The sequence below is a fragment of the Glandiceps talaboti genome, chromosome 6, assembly GCF_964340395.1.
Source record: "Glandiceps talaboti chromosome 6, keGlaTala1.1, whole genome shotgun sequence".
NCBI classification, from domain to species: Eukaryota; Metazoa; Hemichordata; class Enteropneusta; family Spengelidae; genus Glandiceps; species Glandiceps talaboti.
The window spans coordinates 3,872,751-3,888,557 of NC_135554.1; positions in this window are offsets into that span (position 1 = coordinate 3,872,751).

Sequence of the window (15,807 nt, forward strand, 5' to 3'; positions counted from 1 at the left end):
TTTTTTCGTATGTTCTTCAATGAAAATTGAAGTTTCTACCGAAACTAATTTCTGTGAAGAGAAAATACTCACCTTTATTATACTACTATTGGGTTACCCTTTTGCTTTTAGCCTAACTTCGCAAAATAAAGTCGTGACCCCTGACCCACCTGTGGCTATCCCACGATGCCCCTTTTCCCGCCAGTACTAAATTTTGTCATATTAACAGACAAAAATACGGAAAAGTACACAAAACAGGAACTGTGGGGTGGTGGGAGGGATTCACATAAAGGTGAGTATTTTCTCTTCACAGAAATTAGTTTCGGTAGAAACTTCAATTCTGTTCATCGAAAATACTCACCTTTATTATACTACTATTGGGTTAGAATTTGTCAGCCAATTAGGAGGGGGGAGTTCCTGACATCCCAATTATACAATGTGCTGACTGACACAGACTGGACCCAGGGACTGCAATTCAGATGCATCCTGGGCCATATCTCTAAGATAGTAGCTTATAAAAGAATTAGGAGAACGCCAGGTAGCAGCTTTGATCACTTCTGCTACTGGAATTCCTGCATGTACTGCCCAAGAAGTTGAGATGGCTCTAACTTCATGGGCTGTGACCCGGGATAACCTTAAACTATCATCAGATGCTTCCTGGTATGCCCATCTGACTGTCTGAATAATCCACTTAGAAATTATGGCTGCCGAACAATCGCTCTTGTTGTCGGAGTCATAAGGGATGAAGAGACGTGATCTCTCTCCTCTGAATGAGTTTGTACGATGCAAATACCAACGTATGGCTCGAACCGGACAAAGTAATCTCTCTTGTTTGTCAGAACCTACCAAATTAGAGAGAGGAAGAAGGGTAATGGGGGAAGAAAAAGACCCCAGTACCTGGTTCTTTGCTAAGAAAGATGGGTGAGGCCTGAGAATTACTTGTGATTCAGACCAGGTAATTCTCCCCTTGCTCACATCTAAAGCATGGATCTCACTGCGTCTTCTGCCAGACGCTAAGGCCAAGAGGAAGACTGTTTTGAGTGTCATTGCTCTCAATGAAACTGATTGCATAGGTTCAAAGGGAGCTTTCTCCAGTACCCTCAGGACTAATGCCAGATTCCACTGAGGGACCGAAATAGGTTTAGGAGGACGCTTGATATGGAAATGCCTAATCATGCTAGACAAAACTTTATCTTGACCAAAGTCTTTTCCTCCTGTACTCTTAATGGTAGATGCAATTGCTGCGCGGTATACCATTATAGTTTTTACAGCAAATTTCTTAACATTAAAGAGATCTAACAAGAAGTCTGCAAAGTCTCTGGTAGTGCTATGGATTGGATCAATCTGCCTTCGCTGACACCAATCACAAAATCGTTCCCATTTGCTGTTGTAAGTGCTGAGAGTACTTGCCCGCTGCGGTCTTGCGATAACCGCGGCAGAGTCAATAGAAAATCCTTTCTGAACGAGGGATTTCTCGATAGTTTGAATGCGTGAAGACGAAAACTCTCTGGGCTGGGGTGAACAATGCTCCGACCCTGAGAGAGAAGGTCTGTCCTCTGTGGAAGCCGAATTGGGCAATCTACTAGAAGAGACAGAAGCCAAGGGAACCAAGACCGATTTGGCCATAGCGGTGCTATCAGAATAAGGACTACATCCTCCTCCTGTACCTTGCGAAGGACCAGAGGAAGAATCACTATTGGAGGGTAAGCATACGCTAATATTCCCTCCCATGAGATTGACAGCGCATCCATCGCTAATGCCCTTGTGTCCGGAGTTGGAGCTACGAACATTGGCAGTTTTGCGTTGTGGTAAGTTGCAAAGAGATCCAGCAGGGGGGTTCCCCAGTGAGCGAAGACCTGATTTGCTACCTCCTGGGGGAGATGTCGTGCTCTTAGGGTTATGTCCCTCTCTTTGCACCAAAACATCATGTCCCAGAGCAGATAACAGAGGTCTGGTGACTTTGTGCCCCCCATTTGTTTACATATGCTACCACTGTCGTATTGTCGGAGTGGAGCAGTACGTGGCGAGCCGACACCAGAGTCTCGAATTGCACTAGGGCTAGAAAGACTGCCTTGAGTTCTAACCAGTTGATGTGTCTCTGACTTGTTACTCCCCCCCACTGACCTGAGGCCACCTGGGAGTCGCAGTGGGCTCCCCATCCCTCTTTCGAAGCATCGGTGAAAAGAGACAGGTTCGCTTTTTGATACGCTAGGGACCTCCCTTCTAGCAAATTGTTCTCGTCCACCCACCAAAGCAGGTGCAAGCGGAGAGACGGACGAATAGGAACCTTGAAAGAGAGGGGGTGTAATGATGGGCGCCAGAATCGTGAATCGGTACATGAAAATATGCGTCCTTTAGATCGATTGACGCCATCCATTCCCCTGGCTGAACAGCGGCGAGAATGGATCGCGTGGTCTCCATCTTGAACTTGGACACGGTCATGAATTGGTTCAGTGCTGTTAGGTTCAGAATTGGGCGCCACCCCCCCCGATTTTTTTGGCACCAAAAACAGGTGGTTGTAAAACCCTGGACCTGCATTGGTAGCGTTCACCTGTCTGACTACCCCTTTTTTGAATTGCTTCTAACAGAGCTTCTCTTTTTGCTTGTTGCCTGGAAGCACTGTGACAAAGGGAGACATTGTAAGTGGTGGGTGACGTTCGAACTCTAGGTGATAACCCTCTCTTACTATTGAAAGAACCAAGGAATCGTCGGTAATCAGCTGCCACTCTTTGGTGAATGACAGGAGCCTTCCCCCTACTGGCCCTACGCTTGATTGAGAGGGTGTAGTAGGGGCGGCAAAGAAGACGGGAGCACCGTCAGGAATGTTGCGCGAAACCACTTGCACCCCTCTCTGAGGGTGGTCCGGGTTTGCTGTCTTTGTTCGTCACAGACCACTGAGGCTTGCCTCTACCACGGCCTCGGGAAGTCTGTCTGCCCCGTCCTCGACCCCTCTGTGAACCTCGTGAGATGTTTGTCACAGGGGACTTACTACTGACTGGGGACTGTTTGAAGTTTGTATGCGGTTTCGAACGAGGAGTGTCAAAAATCAACGCTCCCGCTGCTTTGCTTCGCTGGCACGGTTAGCTATAGAAGTCAAAGTGCCAGCAAATAGAGAAGGTGCATCAATCGGTGCTGCGCGAACTTCCTGTTTTAATTCTGTTGGCAACACAGTTGAGTTACGACGCAGAAAAGCATCTCGCTGAAGGAGTAACAAGGCAGCACGTGACCTAGTCGTTTGCTCAGTCACGTGGCTAAGTGCTTTATTAACTACCTGCATCAGACGAAATATCTTCTGTGAGTCAGGATGGGCGGACCTCATCTCTGACACCGTAGTAGCAAGGAACCAATCGATAGAGGAGAATATCCGAAGGGATAATGCGTATCCTTCTCCTAACCGTGATAAGTGTTTATTATCAATGGTAGTATTCTTAAAACCATCACGATCTTGGTCAACAGCGTCAGCATCAGTGTCCAGCTCTGGAAAGTTGACACGTTGATCGGTTGCGTGGGTACGATAAGGTTTCCCTGGATAGCGGAACCAAGGGTACCTATTCATTCGCATTGGCGGCTGACCTGGACCCTTGCCACAAACCTCTGAGGACACTTTACCCTGTACTGAAGTGACCATAGCTGAGAGGGGGAGTGTAGCAGGTTGATACTCCGTCTGTTCGAGCTGGCCCTCCAATGCTAAGCTTGTCTCAGACTGTACCGAATTCGTTGCAGTGGGACGGGTACATTTATCTGGGAACTGTTGATAAACCCATTCAACGCATTGACTAAATGGAATATCAGCAAAGCGTTCCGGAGAGGGCGCTCTCCCCTCTGATTCAGAGGGCGGCGGTCTAACCCGATCGTCATCCGAATGGTCAGCGCCCCCAAGGAGGTCGCGATCCTCTGGGGCCGTTAAGGACATTTCATCGGGATCGCGTCTCCATAGGGATCCGAAACGTTCGCCCTGTAAGCGGCAGAAACGTGTCGGTGAAGACGAGGGAGAACGCTCTTCACGCGTTACCGGAATGCGTGGTCTGGAAGAGCGTCTCGGTGAAAGCGATGATCTACGATCCCCGCGCCTCGGTGGACTGTGCGAGCGGCGTGGGGAACGAGAGCGATCTCTGCGAGATCGAAGTACCCCTATGTCACGTTCCGTTTGCGGATTGCGTGAACGACGGTGGCACTGGGAACGGTCATAAGGCGGCCGTGACCTCTCTCTATCTCTATCCCCTCCTCCCCAGGGACCCCTAGACTGATGGGTATCCATGGTGGGGGGGTAACCATAAGGTGACCAATAATTAGGTGGAGGCCAAAACCCTGTAGGTTGGCCAAAGGCAGTCCAAGGAAGTGGATTTTGTCTTGGATCCAAATCTGTGGAAGTTTCACCTTGTGGGTAGCCCATAGCATTGAATGGATATGGTAGCGTCCCCGTAGGAGGCCATGGTATCGACCTAGGATCAGGTGACTGATCACGTGATCCGCTAGCGGTAGGACGGGAAGTGCGTCTTTTGACTTCCGGTATTACCCCACGCGAAGAATCTAGACTATTCGACGGCATGGTTTGACGTTCACTGAACGACCCTTGAACGGTATGTGGACGGCTCGAAGGGTTTACGTCAGTTCGCCTGGGAGGTTCTCGAAACCGACCGCTATATTGAGATGTCGGAGACGGAGAACGAGAATCAGCTTTGTAGGAAGAGGGGCTGTCTGTAATTACAGGACACTCTCCACTAACAATACCCGTATCAGGACGTCCCTTATCGGACGAGTCCTGCAAAGGTCCACGAGAAACCCGTACTTCAGAACCCGTTGTGGTTAAGACCTCGCCCTCAGAAGGGCGTTTTGTCGTGGGAGAACCCACACTTACACAAGACTTACCTGAAAATTTATCTAAATCAGTGCTCGGAGCAGCGGAGGTCCGCTTACTCTGCTTTGATTTTGGTTTACGTGACGATTCAATAGGTTTATCGAATTCCTGCCACTGATCGTCTGCCCAATGACCGCATACAGTTTTGCATGGTGAAGTACGGGAACACTTCCGACAAGAAGGGCAAAATTTGTGGAGGTCCTCTATGTGGAAAACATGTCCACAAGACCCCTTCTTTTGGTTCGGAAGCATGGTTTGAAAACACGCTTTAAACAAACAATAGTCAAAAGCGGAAAAAGAATGAAACGGTCGTGTAACGGAATACAATAGACGACCGCTCAATACAAACAGAACAAACAAAGAAAAGCGAAGCTTAAAACAAGCACAATTGAATGAAAAGAATAAAAGAAAGGACTCAGCTGGGTTTCCAGGGACTTGGGTGCCACAGAAGTCAGCTATAAAAATCCACCAAGGCTTGAAAAGGCTAATTTGTCGTGAGCGAAGAAAATATACGTCTTCTTTCGCTCGCAAAATTTAGTACTGGCGGGAAAAGGGGCATCATGGGATAGCCACAGGTGGGTCAGGGGTCACGACTTTATTTTGCGAAGTTAGGCTAAAAGCAAAAGGGTAACCCAATAGTAGTATAATAAAGGTGAGTATTTTCGATGAACAGAATCATAAACCCTGAGACAAAACGTCGACTGGCTAGACAAAAAATCTCATTAACATTTGGCACATTTTATCGTCTGGCGAGACAAAAATCTTACCAACAGCGATTCGTCAATCATCTGGCATGACAAACATCTTTACCAATATTGTTACACTTTCTTTACGCGAGCTACCATTACCTTAGGAGATCATCGCCAAATTTATACCTCCCTGGCAGACCTAAGGTTAGCGAGTGCTTTTATTGATATTTTGAGAGTCAATTGATTACATGTAAAATGTATCAATTGTAATTCAGTTCTTGTTGTGCCAGATCATAACATGTGGAAATATTAATTAGATTTTTGTCGAGCCAGACGAGAATATTTACAACATCAAGATTTAGACGGCAAGATTTAGACGAGATTTACAACATCAAAGAGATATTTTGTCTAGCCAGACGAGAACATTTACAATAATTATATAAAAAATATATTGTGTAGAGCCAGACGAGAACATTTACAATATCAAAAATATATTGTGTAAAGCCAGACGAGAATATTTACAACATCAAAGAGATATTTTGTAGAGCCAGACGAGAATATTTACAACATCAAAAAGATATTTTGTAGAGCCAGACGAAACGTGGTTACATAACCATGTTGATTGTTCTTTGTTCCAGTTACCGTCATACCAACTTATCACTTGCAATCGTCAACATTCTCAAGGTGGTGGTGTCGCCCTGTATGTACATTCGTCACTGTCATTTTCTCGTATCGATCACATTACCATCGCTAATTGCGAATAATTACTACTAGAAATAAAAATGCGACACACTTGGTTTGGGAGAAAGTGGGGTGTGCTTTAATATCTGAAAGTGGTAACACACTCCACACCAACCAACGGGTGGGAGGGTTGGGAAAAACAAGAATTGAACTACACAGCACAAAGTTAGCTCACAGCAAAAACTGAACAGAAACAAAAGGCTGAGCGCCAAAACACCAAAAATTGCTACAAAACTGCCGCCCAAAGGGGGGCGCCCTCGCAGTCCGTAATTAACAATTTCTCCCCAGAGAAATATACAAATTACTACTAGAAATAAAAATGCGACACACTTGGTTTGGGAGAAAGTGGGGTGTGCTTTAATATCTGAAAGTGGTAACACACTCCACACCAACCAACCAAATCACCCAAACCTGAGTGAGGAACACTATGAAAAACTATCTTCTAAAATTGCCTTACCCATTGTAGCAGTGACTGCTAATTTATCACTCAATGGAACTCTAATATACTGACGAAATGCGTCACTGGCCCAATCACCATGCAGACGAAGCATTTCTGGAGAGATGCCGCAATGAAACGCGAAGGAACAGCCCCCTCTGCGGAAACTATGGCCAGAAAAGTGCTGAGGGGAAAAACCGGCAAGAAGGACAAGCCGAGCTAAAGCTCCAGAAAAAACCCGGGCCGAAAGAGGGACAAGGCATCCTCCAGATGGCACAACGAAAGCAGGTGCAGAACCAGGTGCTGGAATTAAAGAACACATTGATGTATAAGCTTTAACTGGGCAAAGGAGAGAACCTGGAATACTGCAGATTGGGAGAAAATGCAAACGCTCCCCAAACTGGATGGTCTTACTGTAACTAACTGTAACTACTAAAAAATTCTCAGAAACCTTAACTTTGTCCCTAGTTAAATGTTTTGCAGAATCGAAACTATGTGTACCAGGAGGAACCAAATTACTCTTCCTGAAAAATCCAAAAAAGGCAAGTAAAAAACATGCCCACAATGCTGAATGTACTGGCTTGGAAAGGTCCAAGAACTTAAGAAATTTAAATAACATCTGAGGTGTGATGGGATGCTTCTGAGTAGGCAAAGTGGATAATTCCCGCTTTAAAGCTCTAACTGACAACTCAACTAAGAAATCTGAGATAGGCTCAACAGAAAACCCATTGTATGAAGCAAAACGCTTAAGACTAGCCTTATAGTTAAGAATAGTACCGAAGGCTGTAACTGTACGTGAAAGAAACTCCAAGAAATTACAGATGTTAAGAGGCTCTAAAGGCAACGGCTTAACATTAAAGTATGTATAGAACAAAAAATAAGTCTTAATATGGCTTCTGAAATTCCGTACTGTGCCGCTTGCGTATGCTGAATGACGGCGAGTGACTGATTGTTGACAAAGTTTCATCCACTGACTGGTACTGGTAATGTTAAGTCCTGTGGAAGCAAATTACCACTCATGAGTAAAATCAAATAATGTGTCATTCATGAAACATTCAACTAGATTGTGATAATTATGTAAACAATGAAACTGCCTACAGTACTTATCATCTAGATGCCACCTGCTCAAACAATCTGCTTGAGAGTTTGTTACCCCTGGAATGTGCTTGGCTCTAATTTCCAGTTGGTACATAGCGCAGTAAAATAACAGTTCTCTGGCGCAAGCGATCATAAAATTGTCTTTGCTGCGACCTGTATTAATTACTGAAACAGTAGCCTCATTGTCACATGCTACATTTAAACACAGACCCTGCCAATTGTGTCCCCAAAGTTTAACTGCAACCACTACTGTAAGTAATTCCAATGCTGAAATGTGTAACTGTTTACTAGCAATCTTTTCTGGAAATACTGCATGAAAATACTCAGAATTTGTAACTCCCCCACAGCCACTTAAGCATGCATCTGTATGCAGTGATACAATTGTTTTGACCCCATCTATTTGAGGTATCAATGAAACACCATTGTAGGTTGGCAGAAACTCTGTCCACCATAACAAGTCTTTTTTGAAGTGGCGTGTAAGACGCGTCTTATGGTGGTTGCGTTTAAGTTTGCGAAGTAGCGCTAACATCCTTGATACAAACAACCTCCCGGGTCTCACACAAGCGGCAATAAACATAAGTTTCCCTATGATAGACTGGAGTTCGCGTTTTGTTGCGGTGCGTTTATCTTTCCATTGGTTTAGTATAACTTTAGTGTCTTCCAAGCGGTCTCTAGTCACAAACATTGACATTGTATTAGAGTCAAATCCGACTCCCAAGAAAACCATACAAGTGGTAGGTGACACAGATTTCGCTGTATTCTCTTGTAAGCCTAGATCCTGAAGCAAAGACCCTAGTTTATTAAATGAGTCCCATGCGTTACTAGGTAAGTCCACACCTCCAAAGTCATCCAAGTAATTCATGCTGGTACAGCCAAGTTCGTGGTGCAGGTAAGTGACAGCATTGGTTACTCGCTGACATGCCATCGCTGCGCTGCGGATACCAAAAGGAAACACAATGTCAAAGTAAAGTTTATCTCTCCATTCGTAGCCAAGCAGATGATAGTCATATGGATCCACATATAATTGTTTATAAGCACGGCTCAAGTCTCTTTTATACATCAAGCACCCTTTACCATAAATGCGTAGTAAGGATGCAAATGTATCCACTGTGGGATATTTCAGCGAATAGTCTTCACCTAAATAGGAGTGTGCAGGTATGCCATCGTTTACGGAGTTGCCTGATGGAAAACTTAAATCCAAAATGATACGTCGTTCATCGGAGTCCTTTTTACTGACTGTAGAAATCGGTGACACAGTAAGTGGTACAATGAAGGGATTACATGTAAACGGTCCAGCAGTGGCTCCAAGGTGAGATTCTTTTGCAATGAATTTATCGACATGACTGCTGTAATCTATTGCTGACTTGTGGTTGCGTCCTTGAGTTACAGGTAAAGTACCTTTAATATAGCCTACGGGCCATCCAAACTCTAAATATTCACATATGTAACTATCTTCGTAGTCTTTTAGTCGTTGTCTCCACACGCTGATATTAAGTTTTGTAGGCACAGGGATTTTTAGCCCCAAATAATTGTAATTCCCTGATGAGTAAACCAAATCATGTAAGTTCACCAAGTATTGCAAATCATGCTTAGAAACTGCTTGCGATTGAAGGCTGGTACTATTAACTGCAGATGGCTGATTTCCACCCTTGTATGCATCTGTTACTGAAGCATGCATGCCATTGTCACTAGACTGTGTACCGCAAGTGTCATTACGCTGGTAACAGGCCTTGACAGTTTGCTCCTGAGAAGCAGTGAGAGATAAGCGATTCCCTTGTATGACTTCTATAGCATTGTGGGTCTCAGGAGTAGCGAAGTTATGTTGCATAGCAACGGAACAGCTGTTGCAGTCAAAAGTGTCACTTGTGTCTGCTGAGGGAGTAGTTTCTTTACAATGATGCAACACCTGATGGACGACATGATTAGGAATAATTGTCTGGGACTGTGTAGACTGTTTACCTCTGCATCGCCTGGCTATCAGCGTCAGCTGGCGTAGTCGGCGTTTTCGCGTGCTGCTCGCGAAAAGGACATCTGACTATAGGATGAGACGCGTGTTGGCCTTTGGTTATACAATGGAGACATGCATGCAACTTCTTACACTGTTTGTTGTTGGGGGGGGGGGTCATCATAAGGACACGTGTTCTTCCAGTTCCATGAAAAGCATATAAAGTTGAACTGGCTGTTATGTCTCGATTTATCCTGTTGCTGTGGTACTGAAATGCTAGTGTTGTTTGCTGTTGGTGTGGTTTTAAATGCCCAGTACGCTAAGCTATCGAAATTATCATTCCATGTAGCGTGTCCCATTTCTATCTTATGTAAAGCCTTAGCGTGAAATTCTCTGGTTTTCTCCCATCCGTACAGTATTTTGTAGTTAATTAAATCTTTTAGATGGGTAATTCTGTGTTCCTTCTCTTCGTCTGAAATTAAAGCTGGTATGTGAGTGATAATGGCGAGGTAACCGGCTAAGAAGTTATCGAAGGACAAATTATTGTAATCGGTAGTCTGTGTTGACGGCATAACATCCACCATTACATTATGAGGCCAAAGCGTGGGTCTGACTACGTGATCTTGGGGCTTCGTAAAAATGCCTGATTTATGCTTACCGGCGGGTGCCTGAGTGAGGAAATCGTCTTCGGCGAACGGTAACCATTGTCTCAGCCTATCTTCCGACCTTCTTATCAGATCATTGTTTCTTCGGAAGTTGTTCACATCGACATCGTTGTGTCTGGGTGTGCGGTCGTCTGAGGTACGATGCTGAGTGGAATGGCACCATGGACGTTGACGGCCGTCGCTACTGGTATGCCTGGACACATCACGTAACCCTTCGATCTCACGATCCACCTCCCGAATACTGGCTTCTAATTGCTCCATGACTGTGTCGGAAGCCTTCCTCCTAGTTCTACGTGGCATTTTCTCCGACCAGCTCGCAAAAAACAAGAATTGAACTACACAGCACAAAGTTAGCTCACAGCAAAAACTGAACAGAAACAAAAGGCTGAGCGCCAAAACACCAAAAATTGCTACAAAACTGCCGCCCAAAGGGGGGCGCCCTCGCAGTCCGTAATTAACAATTTCTCCCCAGAGAAATATACACATTATTCATTGAGACGCTTTTCGGAAACAAAAAGGTAGTTATCGGCGTTATGTACAGACAACCGAACACCCCACCCCAAGAATTTTTGGACAGCTTAGAAATGTGTATCAACAACATGTCAGCCAGTAATAGGAAATGTATTATTGTAGGTGACATCAACATCGATGTTACCTCAACTTCTAATACTGTGGAAAAGTACATATCTCTCCTCAATAGTTATAACTTTGAACAGACAATTAGCATTCCGACCAGAATTTGTGAAAACACTGCCACTACAATTGACCACATTTTAACAAACATTACAGATCACTTCATTGAGTGTGGTTGCATTGAAACTGACGTCAGCGACCATTTCTGTACTTTTGCTATTGTGAAAAACCTGAAGTATGTCTTTAAACAGAACACTTCTTCCGTCAACTTTGATTTCTCAGGGTTTAATAAAGAAGCCTTTCTGACGGATTTAAGCAACATTTCCTGGCAGCCGGTCTATGAAAGTACTGATCCAAACGATGCTTACAAAATATTCTATGACAAATATTTTAGTATCGCATCAAAGCATGTACCCAATAAAAAGAAGTCTAAACGAAAATGCACAAGTACCCATAGACCTTGGTTGTCCAGGGGACTGCTTACATCGATCAGGAAGAAACACAGTATGTATTCAAACTTACAAAAATCTCCAAATAATGTTGAACTTAGGCGCCAATATAACTTGTACAGAAACGTCCTTACAAAACTCCTCAGATCAGCCAAACGACATTATTTACAAAAACAAGCTTTCTTCTGTCAGTGGAAACACAAACAAAACATGGCAAGTTATTAATGAGATTATTAACAAAAATTCTACCAAAGGAGATGCGCCTAGGAAAATCAAATTGGACAACGATGAGTTAGTGACTGAGAGTTCCCACATTGCCAACATTTTCTGCGAATATTTTACAAATATCGGCCCAAACCTTGCATCTAGAATACACACAACTACTAACTTCAGTCAGTATTTGAAAGGAAATTATGTCAATTCATTCTTCTTGAGACCTGTTGTCGAAGATGATATTGCCAACGAAATCAAAGGGATCGATCCAAAGAAAGCTGTCGGGTATGACTTCATTCACCCTCTTTTGGTCCAACATGCCGTTGATTATATTTCCCGCCCACTTGCACATATTATTAATTTATCTATTTCACATGGACTTTTCCCCGATGCTCTTAAATCTGCCAGAATTACTCCTGTTTTCAAAAAGGGCTCCCCATTAAATGTCGGCAACTACAGGCCAATTTCCATTCTCCCTACTTTAAGCAAGATTATTGAAAATTTGGTCAACAAGCAATTAGTTTCATTTCTTGACAAATATGACATCTTGTTGGAAACTCAGTATGGATTTCGGAAAAAACGTAGTACAAAACTTGCTTTGGCCGATCTTGTCTCGGATATAGCTGACAAACTTGACGATGGCCACACAACCAGCGTGCGAAATTAACGCCGGTCCTTCGGCCCGAGACCAACAGATTTCCGTTCGGACCGACAGTTTTTCAGAATTACAACAACGTATCGGTCCTTATGACCGACTGAAATTTGATGTAAATAATAACATTTATTCAAAGATATATCCAATTTCACCTACACGAATCTGATCTTGTGTTACCTATTTTACTCTCGACATCATCTCGTTCAAGTCAAGCGACACAGAGCTAGCTCGCTACGTGTTGTTGTCAATGTTGATATGTCTACATATGACGTATCATACAGCATTTACTTTATGAAATTATGTTAGCAAACACATGATTGACCGATTTTCTCCAATTATTTGTGTCTTGACTAATCAGAACGTCTTAGACATTCAGACCCATTTTACGCATTCAGCGCATGCGTCTTTTCCCGCCATGATATAGTAATTGTTGTAAAGTTTACTGTTCTAAGTGTATGAAACTTTTAACGTGTTTGAGACAGTTCCACGTTGTATTTATAAAGTATGTGGGCGATATTTAGAAGGCAGCAATGAACTTCCGAAGAAGAAGACGAATTTAAACAGACACTGTTTTTTTAAAGGCTGGTATTAAAGCCGGTAAATGTTAGCGGGTTTCCCGATCAATTTACCGGAGTTCCCCATGTATGTGGCCATGATCAAAACAAACTGACGGAAAACATATAATTTAAAACTACTCTGAAAATGGCGTTTTAACTAATAAAGAAGGCAGGTACACTTCGTAAAATATCTTCAGTACGATTATAGTATTTTTTTGTAAAACAGTAAAAAAAATGCGTAGTCTGATTGCTTTCAATTTGATTCATATGATAATGTATGTCCTGTCATGTTGTAATCAACGTATAAACTTAGAAATGTTGCATTTTTGTTGCCATTGTTGTATCTGGAAAATTACTGCATCGTGCCAAACACGGGTACATATAGTGGATGACACATTACAGTACAGTTACCATATCACGCTCCCACGTCAAAAAAACTTGCATTGTAAGACATGTTTAGCCATAGTTCTCTTCATCATGGTCAGATTTCTTACACAAACAGTCGAGTCAGAGACGATAATCAATACACCACGGTAGGGTATACGGGTAGGGCTTTATGGGGGGGGGGCTTCAGTACATATTTGAAGGAAGACGAAACTGCTCCATGTCACTTTTGTGGATGGAAATTGAAATAAAGTGAATACACAGTTTTCAAGAGGGATAGTTATGCGACAAAACTTTTATTTCTGCCATGATGAATTTGTGCGTCTACGTTCGCTAAGAGTTGGAAAGCTACATCAGCTGTTGCCACAGACGATGAATCTGACTTTGGATTATGTGATTCAGAATTTAGTGAATCGTACAGAGAGGAAGGAGAGGACTGTGATCTCTTAGAGATTGCAGATAATGTATATTTAATGATTCATTCACCCATATTATCTACAATCTATGGATATGTATTTCTATGGTGTAATGAATACATTCAGTCTCAGACCACTTTAGTCCATAGGATCAGATTATGCGAGAATGAATATTCATAGTCTCTGGGTTCATAGTTACAAATGAAAATCTCTACTCATAGAGTCAAATATTTCTTGGTAGTGAATCATAATTTACTTCCAAGTTATTTGTTGACTCTGTGAGTGGAAATTTTATAAAATAATAGTGGATAGTGAACAATTCGTTGTACTCTCTTTTACTTTAGTATATCTAAAGATATGTTGTATCATATTAAAGTTCAAAATCATTTAATCTGTAAATGGAGGGTATATAAATATAGGTCGTGAACGTGAACTGCATTGAGTATGGACCAGCAGTTTTCCTTAATGACCAGCAGTATTTGCTACATGTCGGTCCTTATGACCAGTAGTCATTTTCCCTTAAGTTCACACACTGCACACAACCCTTGGTATTTTTATCGACCTTAAAAAGGCCTTTGACACCATAGACCATGGCATCCTCTTACGAAAACTTGAGCATTATGGGGTCAGAGGAATTCCGCTCTTATGGTTCAAGAGTTACCATCAAAATCGCCAACAATCCGTTGTCTTGGATGGGGAAACTTCACATCCCAGACAAGTTCAATGTGGTGTCCCGCAAGGTTCAATACTTGGCCCAACTCTTTTTCTGATCTACATTAATGACATTGACAAATCAACTAACTTCTTCAATTTCAGACTTTTCGCTGACGATACTAACTTATTCAGATTCACTAAATCACAAAATACTAATCTCAACACCATTAATGCTGAATTAAACTTGGTCAATGATTGGTGCAAGACGAATAAACTAACCATTAATGTCGAAAAAACTAATTACATGATAATAAAAACGCCTCAGAGGAGAGTTACCATAGATGGACATCTGTCAATTGGTAACACTCAGATAAAGGGCGTGACATGTGCAGGGTATCTTGGTGTATTAATTGACTCTAATGTCTCTTGGAAATCTCATATTAATAATGTTATAAAAATTATCACACCTAAAATTGGAATATTATCTCGCATTCGTCACTATGTCCCTAGATCTACACTAATTCTTCTTTATAATGCAACAATTCTACCTCATCTTAGCTACTGTATAGAGATCTGGGGCAACACCTATACTTCTCACCTTGAACCTATCCTTAGATTACAAAAGAGAATCGTTCGCCTCATTACCTTCTCCGATTTCTGCGCTCACTCTAATCCACTTTTCCACCAACTAAAAATTCTTGACATAAATAAACTATGTAAATGTTTAACTTGTACATTCGTCTTTGACCTAAAACATAATCGTTACTCCCATGACATCACTAAATTTTTCCAACCGCTTCTGCATGATTATCCCACCCGTCAAGTCCTTGCAGGAAATGTTTGTATCCCAAAACATAATCTCACACTCACACAGAACCAAATTACATTTGCTGCTGCAAAGCACTGGAACTCACTCCCCTCCTCAATCAAACAGATAGCATCAAGACAAGTATTTAAAAAGGAGCTAAAACAAAACCTCCTCAATTCTATGGCTGATTGATTGATTTAGTTTTTCTACCTTTGTATTTTGCCAATTTTCATTTTGTTCAATAGGTATTCCAGTTATAAGTGTTGTACTGTTTGTTTGTTTGTTTGTGTTTTTTTTTTGTTTTTTTGTTTTGTTTTTTGTTTTTTTAACTCTTCCCCATTCCTAGATTATTGTTTTCTTTGTTGCTTTGTTTTCCTATCAAATTGTATTTTTTTGGAGTTATTTCTTTATGTATGAGGTAATAGAGTATGCACTTATTTTGTTCTACATGTATATCATTTTTGCAACTCTACATAACTTCATTGTATAAAATGATTTATTTCATATAATTTGTTTGGGCCATGAAGGAAGATTAGTTCTGCTGAACTATATTTCATGGTCCCCACCAATTATACTTAGTTAGATTTATGAAATGTAAATACTTATTATTATGGTGAAAATAAATTA